The sequence below is a fragment of the Montipora capricornis genome, chromosome 10 (assembly GCF_036669925.1).
Source record: "Montipora capricornis isolate CH-2021 chromosome 10, ASM3666992v2, whole genome shotgun sequence".
Lineage (NCBI taxonomy): Eukaryota > Metazoa > Cnidaria > Anthozoa > Scleractinia > Acroporidae > Montipora > Montipora capricornis.
The window spans coordinates 16,791,126-16,803,625 of record NC_090892.1 but is presented as its reverse complement, the minus strand read 5'-3'; positions in this window follow the sequence as shown (position 1 = coordinate 16,803,625).

The following is a 12,500-nucleotide window of genomic DNA, read 5'->3' as shown; positions in this document are numbered from 1 at the left end:
GAAAATGAGTCTCAACCTTTTTAAAGACTTTGCTCCATTGTAGGCTCTAATTGTATCCCCAAGTTAAAGAAATTCGATTTTTTTCGAACTCGTTTCATCATTTCTTAATGCATTTCTATATCTATGCGTTTCAAACATACGTTGATGGAACTAAAGAAAAATCACTTTCTTTATCTCTGTTTGTTATCATGGCCATATACGCGATTGTTTGATTGGATTTCCGTTTAACCAAGAAAAATTCCCGACATAATTCCCTTGTTTTCCGCAAATTCCCAATGGCGAAATATTATTGTATTCTGAAAGGGCTGCTGGTGCATGGTTGGATGATTGTTTTTGGGGGGAGGGAATGATATATATTGATTTTGGCGTATCCTGGATCAATTTTGTCATGGCAGAGCTCAGCTCAGGAATAGGCATAATCAAACAATTATCGGATTCTGTTTGCGCATTATAGCAATAATTGTCATGGCCTCACTTTGTGTTATCCGCCTCAGCCTTCGGCTTCAGCAAATAAAACAAACTTTGACCTTGATAATTATCGCTATCATGCTGAACCTCATCCAATAGTTGTTAATTAACATCACACAGCTGAAACTGTCCAACTCTCTCGAAGGCAATGTGGTAGAGGAGACGACCACAACCATATTAAATGAGTTGACCGCTATCCGGACTTCATTATCCCAGGAGCAAATGGTACTGGTAAAAGGCTTTCAACTAATCGTGCCGGTATAAATAGCCTTTTTCAATATGTAAGCAGGCTTTCTAATGTTAACTCGTGTTAATTTAAGTAACTGACAAACGTTGGACCTAACACAAGCGAGAAGAAGTCATTCATTTCCAGTTGGTCCCCAAATGTAATGAGGCTAAATGCATTCTCGGTGTCCCAAATTTTGCCGACGTAAGTGCCACTCCTTGTTACCACCATATATCACGATTGCTCGAAGTTTGCCCTATTTCAATATCAACAGCTATTATAACAGTCGACTTGAATTATAAAAGACAAAACTAAAAAAACAGGTCTTTTTTCTAACTAATGGTCCCCATAGGTTATCCCACTACCCGGTTTCAGAGATTAGTGTTAGTGATCATATTCTAACTAGTGGTATTCGAAAAATAAACATCCCAACTCAGTACATCGCAATACAAACCATACTAGCCCTGACGAAACTGGGAATATCCCATTTGGGTCGAAACTAGCTTATCTTCTGCCATCCTCATCAAATTTTAGCCGTCTTATATATTCAGAACTCCTTCAGTATTGAGCACAAATCTGTAAAAAGTGGGTTGAGTTTGTTGGTTATCTACTCTGCTCCGGTGGTTTTTTTTTTCGCTCCCCACCCCTCCCCCACCCTCACCAAAACCCGCAAATGGTCTTTTTTTAATTGATCGGGGGAAACCCTTGATACTGTAAATCATAAATTTTGTTACTGGATAAGCTTAATCATTATGGTTTTAGAATCAATGAATGGTTCAAATACGACTTCTCTTATCGTAATAAAAGAAGTTGGATTGAATCTTCGATTTCTTCCACTGATATGTGCACTTTCCGTCTGCCACAAGATTCATTATTAGGACCTGCTCTAATAAGTATAAATTCATTCCCGATGACACTAAAATTACATTTTCTGAGAAAAACTTGAAAACATTAGAAATGCTTGTAAACAATGCACTTACTAATTATTGAAGATGATTGGCTAACCTACGATAAGCTACCGTTAAATGCTTAGAAATACAACTGTGTAGTTTTTTTACTTACCAAAAACAAATTGTAACTGATTTCACCAAAATTCATTTTTCCAAATGATTTAAGGCGGCACAAACCAGTTTCTACTCTTCCAAGTAACGCCCTTATTAGAATTAAGCCTTGGGATCGGCACCCAACGTTGTATCACGTCTTGCCAATATTGTGGTAACAAATGAAATACGAATTATTACCTTAACAAGATACAGTCGTTATGGTGACGTAATATGCCACCGTGGCACCGGGAAAGCCCTGTAAAATCACCCTTTATTTGGTCTTCAAAGTCATTTAGTTGGTTATATCTGAAAAGTAACCAGAAGAGCAAGATGAAACTTTCTGCCAAGGTTCATAAAAGTCCGTACAGCGGATTCAGAGGCACCCGTAATTCTGTGATATTTTTAAGGTGGTTATAATTTTGCTGTATACGATTTATTTCAAATTTGCGGAAAGTTCCACCCTGATCACTTTTCAGCAACGAAAAAAAAAGAGTCGAAACTACTTTGAGCAACCCTAAGGGGAACTGCATCTCATATATATGAAACATATTTCAGATTATAAATTGATTCTGTATAACATCAACTATACACAGATATTATAGTCGTTCATCAATATCTCACAACTTTTATACAAAAAACTCTAGAAGTGACTTGCAAAGAAACGCTTTTTTCACGTATTGGCCCATGAGTTGGCAATGAGATGCCTGTAAAGAATAAGAAAATTGTTAAATAATACTTGGTTTCGAAAACAAAATGAGAAATACGCTGTTAATTCGACATATTAATAACTGAAGATGACTACATTGAGATTGATAACATCATATCAGAACTAAAGAAATATCGGAGACCGTCCTGTTTCGTAATTCACTGTATTTCTCACGACTTGTTATGTCTTATTTATAGTTTAAGCTTTTTTTCTTGTTTTCTCGTTCTTGTTACATGACATAAATGTCTTTGAATCTATTGAACTACCTGCCCCCATTAGCTATGATACCTGCGGATCGCTCTAAAACGTTCTTTACTCTTCTAAAGAAAGATGCCTAAACTGGCTGTCGTAGTTGTTGTTGATATTGTTGTTCATCCCAGTCGGCTGTAAGCTGTGCTCCAAGGTCACACTTTGATCGTATAGCGGCCGGCGGCCAGAGGCGCCATAGTATTCTTTCCGATCGACTTAGTTGAGCTGGCTCGTTGCTCTACTTCAAAGGGAGATTAGCCGCGTCCATTATTATTATTATTATTATTATTATTATTATTATTATTATTATTATTATTATTATTATTATTATTATTATTATTTCTTCATGATTTGCTCCATATCTTGAGAATAGAATACAAGCGCAACTTTTGTTGATGGTGCTATGTCAGATAGCTGTACATAAATATGATGGTCTTGAAGTAGATCAATCATTTAATTTGAGTGCATTGCTAATTTCTGGAGGGATTGGGGATTGAAGGAGTGGGGTCTTGAGACGAGTAAGGCCTTTTGATACCTAATCAGAGCCCTGGGATTACGATGTACAACTTTGTTGTACTACCGTATTTCAAATATTGTAGTATAATGTGGGAGAGGGTGAGGGGAAGGGAGGTGTAACAGACTACATATCCATCAGAACAGAGTTGCCAGGGTGGTCACCTCCTCTAATTCTGCTGAGGAAAGAACAATAAGCCATAGTAATGGATAAATTACAGATTCAAATGACACTAGATCATTTAGCTCAAAATTTTAATATCACAAACTCTATGTATTCCTTTAATTTAAGAAACTCGATACATAAATATTTTTGTACTAAGACCATATATACTGAGGCAGGCAAAAACGGCCGCCATTATAGAAAGGGGCTTCTCTTCTTTCTTTTAAAGGACAGACAAGCTTGCGATCTCTTGTTTCACAGCTTCAGATCTAGTAGTTATCTTGTCTTTAGCTTGATTATAAATTTAATCTTGACCGGATTATGGTCCGAATGGATATGGGCCCCTGGTTGCTTTTTTGCGTTTTTCGGTTTAATGGCATTTCTCAAACGTTGACTTATCATGATATAGTCGATCTGATTCCTTGCAAAATCACCAGGACAATGGTACTAGGTTAAAAAAAGGTTACTCATAGAGTTAACATCAAAACAGTTTGATGGTAAATCTATATCGCAGACAGACAAAAAGATTTATTTAGGAGGCCTAGTTAACTGCAGGCGGGAGATGTGAGAAAGAAGTAAAGGGAAGAATAGCGTAAGCAAAAAGTGCAATCCAGGAAATGTCAAGCCAAATAAAGAAATATTAAGGTGCAAACAAGTAAAAGAATATTTAAGTGTCATACATGGTCAACATTATTATATGACTGTGAAACGTGGACTCTGACCAATCTGTGAAAAGTAAATTGGAGCCTTTTGCGATGTAGAAGAATGTTAAGAGTATCTTGGGCGGAGCATAAGACCAATAAAGAAGTTCCAACGATGGTATGTACAACAATTTCATAGTTATCAACAATAAAGAATCAAAAAACCAACTGCCAGAAAAGCAATTTATAAAGAAAGTTTGAGAACTTCTATTTGCTATTTTTCATGCTGGGTTCACTTATGTTGAAGCACCCACAGTCCTCTTAAAGATGGCAAAATATGTTAAGTAAATTAAATTAACTAACCTGTGATATGTAAATATTTTATTGTAATTGTTCACTTATTTCATTATTATTTCATTTTATTTATTTTGTTTAACTTTTACTGATAATGACGTCTGATTTAAAAGCACAACCCGCCTCGATTAGCTGTGCTATCCGCGGGTTGTGCAGGATTGCAATTGTATTTTCTTCAGACGAATAATAATAATAAAAAAAAAAGAAAAATGCCAGTATTTTGGACACCTAATAGGAGCGAAGTCGTTAAAAAAAATGTTACTGATAGGCAAAATTGAAGGGAAGAGAGGACGGGGGAGACCAAGAGTTACCTGGATGAAAACCACCAAAGAATGGTTAGGTGATATAATGGATGTGTAAGAAGAGCGGACGATGGGAACAGGTTGAGATACACGATAGCCGACTTAATTCTAGTAGATGGCACTTGATGATGATGATGATGATGATCATTAATTAATGTAACTAACTAATACTGTATTATTCAGCATGATTTTGCACGTTTATCACGAAAAGCATTTTTATGAATGCCATTCCGTGATTTAAATAAAGTCAATGATGATGTATGTATGTATGCATGTAACAAAAGCAGCACCAACTGTCCTTTTATATCCTTTTCTATCGGAACCTCAGGTGATAAATAGTTGTACCCTTCAGTATTAAGTTAAAAAAATAACTTAAAATGTAAGGAGTCAAAATCGCACTGTTTTCTCGACTTGTTTATATTTTCATCTTATTTTTATCCGACTTAAGCATTCGCTGTTTCCAAGGAAACGTCATTGTAGAAATGTCGAGCTGGAGTCAGAAAGATTTTCTTACCTCGAAAAAGAAACGTGAGAGCGGAGAGAGAGAGGTTTTTAATCCCTTCACTCCGCCATTTACGTCCTCGAACAGCGCTGGCGCGAAAAACATTCCCACTTACGCTATACAACCGCTTTTCTTTTCCGTGTTAGCGCCATGTTGTCAATTAACTTTAGGGCCAACTTGTACCGGGAGCTTGTTTATTCTAGCAATGTTGGATAGTGTTTAACCTATACCTAAGCGTTGTCATCTAACAATTTTGGATAGTTAGGCTACCCCGTTATTTTTCTCCGATCCACGCATACTTTTGAGTTTGCACAAAAAAGCAATCTGAGAAAGGAAATAATAGGCTCGAACTTTTTTCCACGTTTAACCTTAGAAGAACAAAGACATTGTTTCCGCAAACGCAGCTTTTGCGAAAGGCACTTGTTAACGGTAAATACTAGTTTCCACATAAACCACAGAGAAAATGGAAAGTTTAATCCTCTTAAACGCAGATTAATTGACCAATATTGCACAAGGGATGCTTCCAAGTTATACATGATTGTCTTTTTTTATTGAGTTACTTTTTTGTCTGGAAACGCTCACAACACTAAATTGAAAAAGGGTACGACCTTACGGTTAAAGTTACTCAATCAATTGCTACTGATCACTTTCGTTTTACGTTCTTCATTACCATTCTTTGTCGCCGTTTTCACTCCTTCTCGTGATTTTCCTTGGTGATGCCAAAATCTGTAATTTCCCACCAAAACCAGTCACCATACAGTAGCTCTGGATCTTTCACTTTAAATACGTCTTCAGTAAAGCTTCCATCACAAATAGGTGAATTAACATTTAAAGAGGAGTAATTTCTACCTGGTCTTCGAAAATGAAATTTCCCGTCCGAGAGTTTGAAGGTTATTCCTTTGATACGGTTTGGCAATGCTCACCAAAACCAGTAAACAACATCAAAAAGGGAAGAAAAGAAGACCAAAAAAACAAAAAGAACAAAAAACAATCAAAATAATAATAATAAATGAAAACCAAAAAAAACCATACATACCTGCCCTGACCCCATTCACAAAAAAAAAAAGAAAAAAAAAACCGACCTAGAATCAAATCTTAATGTCACAGGGCCAACAACAATAAATAAAAAAAAAGGAACGATGACGAATGACTTAACAAATGGTAAACGGCTTAGCGTTGAGTTATAATGCACGCGGGAGGTTGCTAAGAACGCGTACGAGAGAAGCGTAAGAGCTCTAGCTTCTTGCTTAGCAAACTCCCAAGTGCACCATAACTCAATAGTGCAAGCTGAGCCTTTACTATTCCTTTTATAACATAATCGTTAACACCACTCCTGCGTGTTTCGCGTGTCTTTGCATAAATCACGTTTGGTCAATAGTCGATGTTAACACAATTTTGCTTTCTAAATACAACTATGAATTACAAAGACAAAATAATCAACAAACAGTTTTCGCAGTCAAAAATTTTATGTGAATCAACGATAATTTGCTCTTGGGTACGGAGCCCTGTTAGTGCCACCCGTGTGTGCGTATACTTTTTTCTGTCGAGACTTTTTTACTTTGTGCGTGACTCTTGTTTTTATTTGTGTCAGTGGCGCGACTTTTTTTTAGCTGGCGCGACTTTTTTTATTTGGCGCGACTTTTTCTGTTTGGCGCGACTTTTTTTATTTGGTGCGACTTTTCTGTTTGCCGCGACTTTTTTATCTGGCGTGTCTTTTATTCCGTCACCTGGGTACGGACCTTATGTATCCCTTATTATAGTGTAATAAATATTGTAAGCAATAATCTTATAAACCCTTGTATGCCCCTATATACCCTTGTATACCTCTATATACCCTCAAGAGAGGATGAGGTCAGAGAACGGATACCCCTGCTCCATCATAGTTTTTTTTAAAATCTATTTTTAGTTTAAGTTCTCGTTCCCAATGCCGCGCTTAACTAAAGTTTTTTTCCGTTATTACAACTGGCAAATCAGGTGCCTGTGTATGGGGGGGGGGGGGGGGGAGGGGAGGGGGGATCTGCTCGCTTGCCTCATCCTCTTCATACCCTTGAATACCCTTGTAAACCCCTATATACCCTTGTAAACACTTGTATACCCTTTTATACTCCTATGCTTCCCATATACCTTTGTATACTCTATATACCCTTGCATTCTATACCCTTGTATACCTCTGTGTACTCTTGTATACCTCAGTATACCCTGGAAAAGCGTGATTTATGTAGTTGGCAAATGCCATTCCACTTAAGATCTCGTTCTCCTCTACAATACAATTGGCAGCTTGACTTCGTTACGCCACAGGAAGTAGTTTCACTACTTTCCACCACCTAGTTTCGTCCTCTAGTACAGAAATGGGTTTGTCAAGTGGGTTGATGTCTCATATTGACCACCATAGAGAAATTTGAAAGCCAACGTTTCGAGCGTTATTGATAAAAAACTAGGAAAGCATCCAAAAGCTTGTGTATCTTACTAATTCTCCGAAAGTCAGGCTTCAAAACCGAAGTTATTATGTCAGTTTTTTGCTGCTTTATTAGACGGTCCGATAATGGAATATGGATGCCCAGTATGGCACACTGGATTACCTAACTACCTTAGCGACACTATCAAAAACATCGGTCCAGCAAGAGAGCATCTTTTACTACAAACCCCGATTTGAAATATAGGGACACAATTACAAACGCTTTTTAACTTTTTGTAAGGGATATATAGGTACTAATGTCCAGAAATGCACTTAAAGGTATACAAGGGCACACAAAAGTATACAAGGTTTTATGCGGGTATACAAAGGTATTCAAGAGTATATAGCGTCCACAAAGGTATATAGGCAGTATAGGAGTATACAAGGGTATACAAGTGTTTACAAGGGTATATAGGGGTTTACAAGGGTACTCAAGGGTACGAAGAGGATGTGGTAAGCGAGCAGAACCCCCGCCCCCTCCATACATAGGCACCTGATTTACCAGTTATAATAACGGAAAGAAACTTTAGTTAAGCGCGGCATTGGGAACGAGAACTTAAACTAAAAATAGATTTTTAAAAAACTACGATGGAGCAGGGGGATCCGTTCTCTCACCCCATCTTCTCTTGAGGGTATATAGAGGTATACAAGGGTATATAGGGGTATACAAGGGTATATAGAGGTATACAAGGGTATATAGGGGTATACAAGGGCATATAGGGGTATACAAGGGTATATAGGGGTATACAAGGGTATATAGGGGTATACAAGGGTTTATAGGATTATCGCTTACAATATTTATTACACTATAATAAGGGATACATAAGGTCCGTACCCAGGTGCCGGCATAAAAGACACGCCAGATAAAAAAGTCGGGCCAAACAAAAAAAGTCGCGCGAAATAAAAAAAGTCGCGCCAAACAAAAAAAGTCGCGCAAAATAAAAAAAGTCGCGCCAAATTAAGAAAAGTCGCGCCAAGTAAAAAAAGTCGCGCCAAATAAAAAAAGTTGCGCCAGCTGACACAAATAAAAACAAGAGCTACGGCCAAAGTAAAAAAGTCTCGCCAGAAGTAAATAAAAAATATACGCACACCCGGGTGGCACTAACAGGGCTCCGTACTTGGGAGAGAAAACGATTCGATTTTCTTGCGAGCGTCGACACAAACTCGCTGTCTTTGCACATGCTTTGTCTCTGTAGACAGCGATCGACCTATAGCAAATAGGGGCCGGTTGCTCGAAGCCAGGTTTGTGCTAACCGTTGGTTAAGAGGTATCAAAACCGATAGGTTTCCACGGTATTTAACGCTGGCTAGCGCTATCCATGCTTCGAGCAACCCAGGCCAGCGCGACTTCTCCAAGCCAAAAAAGCGACGTTACACTATTTCAGCTCAAGTGGCCGATGAACTAAATCTCAAAAGGAAATTCTACCTTCCAAAACACCATTTACCTTCCTGTAGCGTCTACCCTGGTCCCATAAAATCCCTTTCAATTCCGCGATTCGGCTTCAATATTTGATCAGAGTTCAAATTGTGTTTTGGAAATCAAAGCAGTACAACTGAACACGAAACGCTCTTTCGTCGCTTTTAGACCTTCAATCCTCCTTTTCCACCGCTGATTAATCTTTAGGGTTATATCATTATATTTTGAGCTCTGTAGAAGTTCACCCACATTCTAAGAGGATGAAAATAAGTCTTGGAAAATTAGGACTGATGCGCTATTGATGGCATTCTAGTCTTTCCACAATCTCGGAATGTTAGATGGCACGTCAGCTGCCGTCAGCGAGCGTGCACCCATGCGCAAATGGTAAATGACCAATTGGCCAATCCGAACATTTTATACAAGTTATGTTATAAAATCATTTGTAATGATTGCCTTCATTATTAAAGATGTTTTACCTTTCGTGTAGATACCATATATCTAAAACCGCAACACTGTATAGAGAATTATTGCTTCCCGTGATGCCTATTTCACGCACGAGGATAAAATCATTCAGTTTTTTTAGGTATGTATAGTTACGTCAATTTTAATTTCTTCGATAGTTTTACGTTTGACAAAAAATGGTCTCTTATTTTGTATTTTTTATTTTGATTTTTATTAATGAAAACTGAAGAGTATTAATAATTTTGTAGATTGCAAATTAGACTTCAGATTGCTGTAAAAGAAATGCACCTTATCAGTTCTTACGAGGGAAAAACTTGTAATTCTGATAGTGTTTGTTCACTCTATATTTTGTTTAGTTACCGTTTTGATTGAATTGATTGATTTTGTAACGGAAAGTAAACAAAATGGGAAAATGGACTAAAAATGACCCCATCATCTCATGCCTGTAATACGGTCGCCTCTCAGTCCGCACTCCACTCCTCGTAAGTGAAACCAACCCGCTTCACCTTAACAATGACTGGGAGTGATTACACCAAACAAACGGCTATTCGCTTTTTTCATAAATACATTTACACAGTTCATATTTATGAGGGTTTGAAGAGGGGGCATGAAAACAGTGCATATTCAGTTCTCTCAAGCATGATTAGTGGTGTTTTTATGTTAATACCTCCAAAACGTATTGCATTATGAGATGGTGAGAAAGTAGATTGTTAGTATAGTTTTCGGCGACAGAAAGGTGGGAACGGTGGACACGTGGCTTAAGAGGGCAGAGTTGTACCGACTGGACCGTGTATTTATCGCTGGAAATGATGTGGAGTCCACCCACCCTTAGGCTTACATTCTTCCGTTCATATATGTGTTAACGATGGATCAGGGGGGAATAAGGTACTTACAACAATTTGGTCTGTTTTTCAATTGACACAATGGTTGCCCTACCATACCCAAGTGATTGAAGCATTGTTATTTTGTGTAATTAGAATTGTAATGGTAATTATAACTTATATAATTGAGTAATGATTAATTTAAATTGTAATCATTTTGTTTGCATTATTAGTATCGGAGATATTAGCATGTATATAAAATCTTAAATTAGAGATGAACGAAAGTTTGTGTTCTTGTTGTTGGTGGTGGTGAACCTACAACAGGTGAGAAGGATCAACAAGTGATTCAAAGTACAAGTTGTTATGAAACATTACTAACAAAGTTTTCATTAAAACCAATGCTGGACGACCTCTGAATGAAATTTGAAAGAACAATTATTATGCCCTGTGCATGCGGCGTTTGAACCCCCGTCCACCGGAAACTAGTCGGTTCTCATCACATCAACCTTGCTATTAGAGTAATGAATGTAACTATGATTAGGTGGCAATCCCGGTCCGCAATTTTTTCTTTCACTCAGATGACACTGAATGAACAAATGATTCACAAGCGGACAAGAGCAGGCATTACAAGTTATAGACAGATTAATTCTGTTTCTTGAAATTTCTATTCCGTGATAGCTGAGGAGGGCGCAGCTCCAAATCAGCTACTGATCACGCATAGCAATCGCGAGCTCATATAATAGAAATCTACTAGTCCTTCAAAACTAAACACGTATAGAAGAAGCGCCTGCCAGTTTGTTGACAACCGCTAGTCACTGTCTACACCGGAATAGATAGTGATTAGCATCGACAGTGTGATGGAACGTTATTAGATTTACAGTAACGGATGTTCATCCATGTGCAGGAAGTTGATAAGAAATATTTAAATCTTCTGACAACTACTCATTCTATTCATCGTTGAAAGACGATTTTGTTACGTCATATGACGCCTTACAAAAGCTTGGGAGTGTACCGCATAAATTCAACTTTATGTGCTGGTTGAAGTCATAGCCTAGTAGCTGTTGCAGCAAATTCTACTGCCGACTTGTATTGACGAGACTATTTGTTCTGTAAGTATCCTTAGATGGTTTTTCTTGTTTAGTGTTAAAAGGGAGGCCGAGTTCTCTTATTTCCATTTTTTTTTTCTTTTCATGGGCGTGGTATTGCTTCAATATTTTTCCTTCTAGTGTTCAACATCAAAGCTTTGCTAAAATACATGATTAACTTGCAAAGTGAGTTTTAGAATATAAAGTTAACTTATAGAGTTTTCGGCACATGTCAGCCATAAATTGTTTCTTTTTACAGTAAAGAGTCAATCACATATCTGTGCGAGCTGAACATCACCATGGAAAACCTTTGACTATTGAACTTAACTATAATACAGTAAATCATAACAGCGAGTTGGTTCGAAACGTAAATTACTTTTCTCTAAAGTTTATATGCAGCGTGCCATAGTTGTTTGTAAAATGTATTTTCACGTGTTCCAATACCAGCTCGACCGATGCACAGCAGTACACTAATAATCGGTGAAAACATTTTCCTTTGAACGAACTTGTGTATATGTTCACTATCATCAAGCGACTCAGTCCACATGTTGACTTGAGTATTTTGTCAATTTAAACTCTGTTCCACATCAACAGAATCATCCAGAATTAGCCACAATGAGTGAAAGCGCCGGGAACCAAAGAAACTCAGCAGAGGGCGATGGTAGGGAAGCCTTTTTGTGTGTGTTTGTTCAAAGTTTCCTCGGTCGTGAATGGTTTACTGGCACGAATTCGTTGTCATTCTTGTTACGAAATTCTTGACAGTCAGGCATTAAATAATGCGAGTAATGTGCAACCAATGGATTTAAAAATTGCTGCTACTTAGCAAAAAATAATTCTGAACTGAATTTTAATGACCCTCGTACGCTTCAGATCACTTACTAATTTTTTGTTTTTTTGTCCCTTGCATGATCGGTGAGAAAGAGAGGAGACCAATCAACCCGCGTGTTCCCGCGTATGGAGTGCGCCCAAGGGAAAGTGACAACGGTGAGCAGTGCTATTACTTCGTGTAATTATCCAATGTTTCCTTTGCTGTTCGACGCGCAATACGTTAACAACGTCAATATTAGCAATGTTCTACACGCGATGCCCTAGTT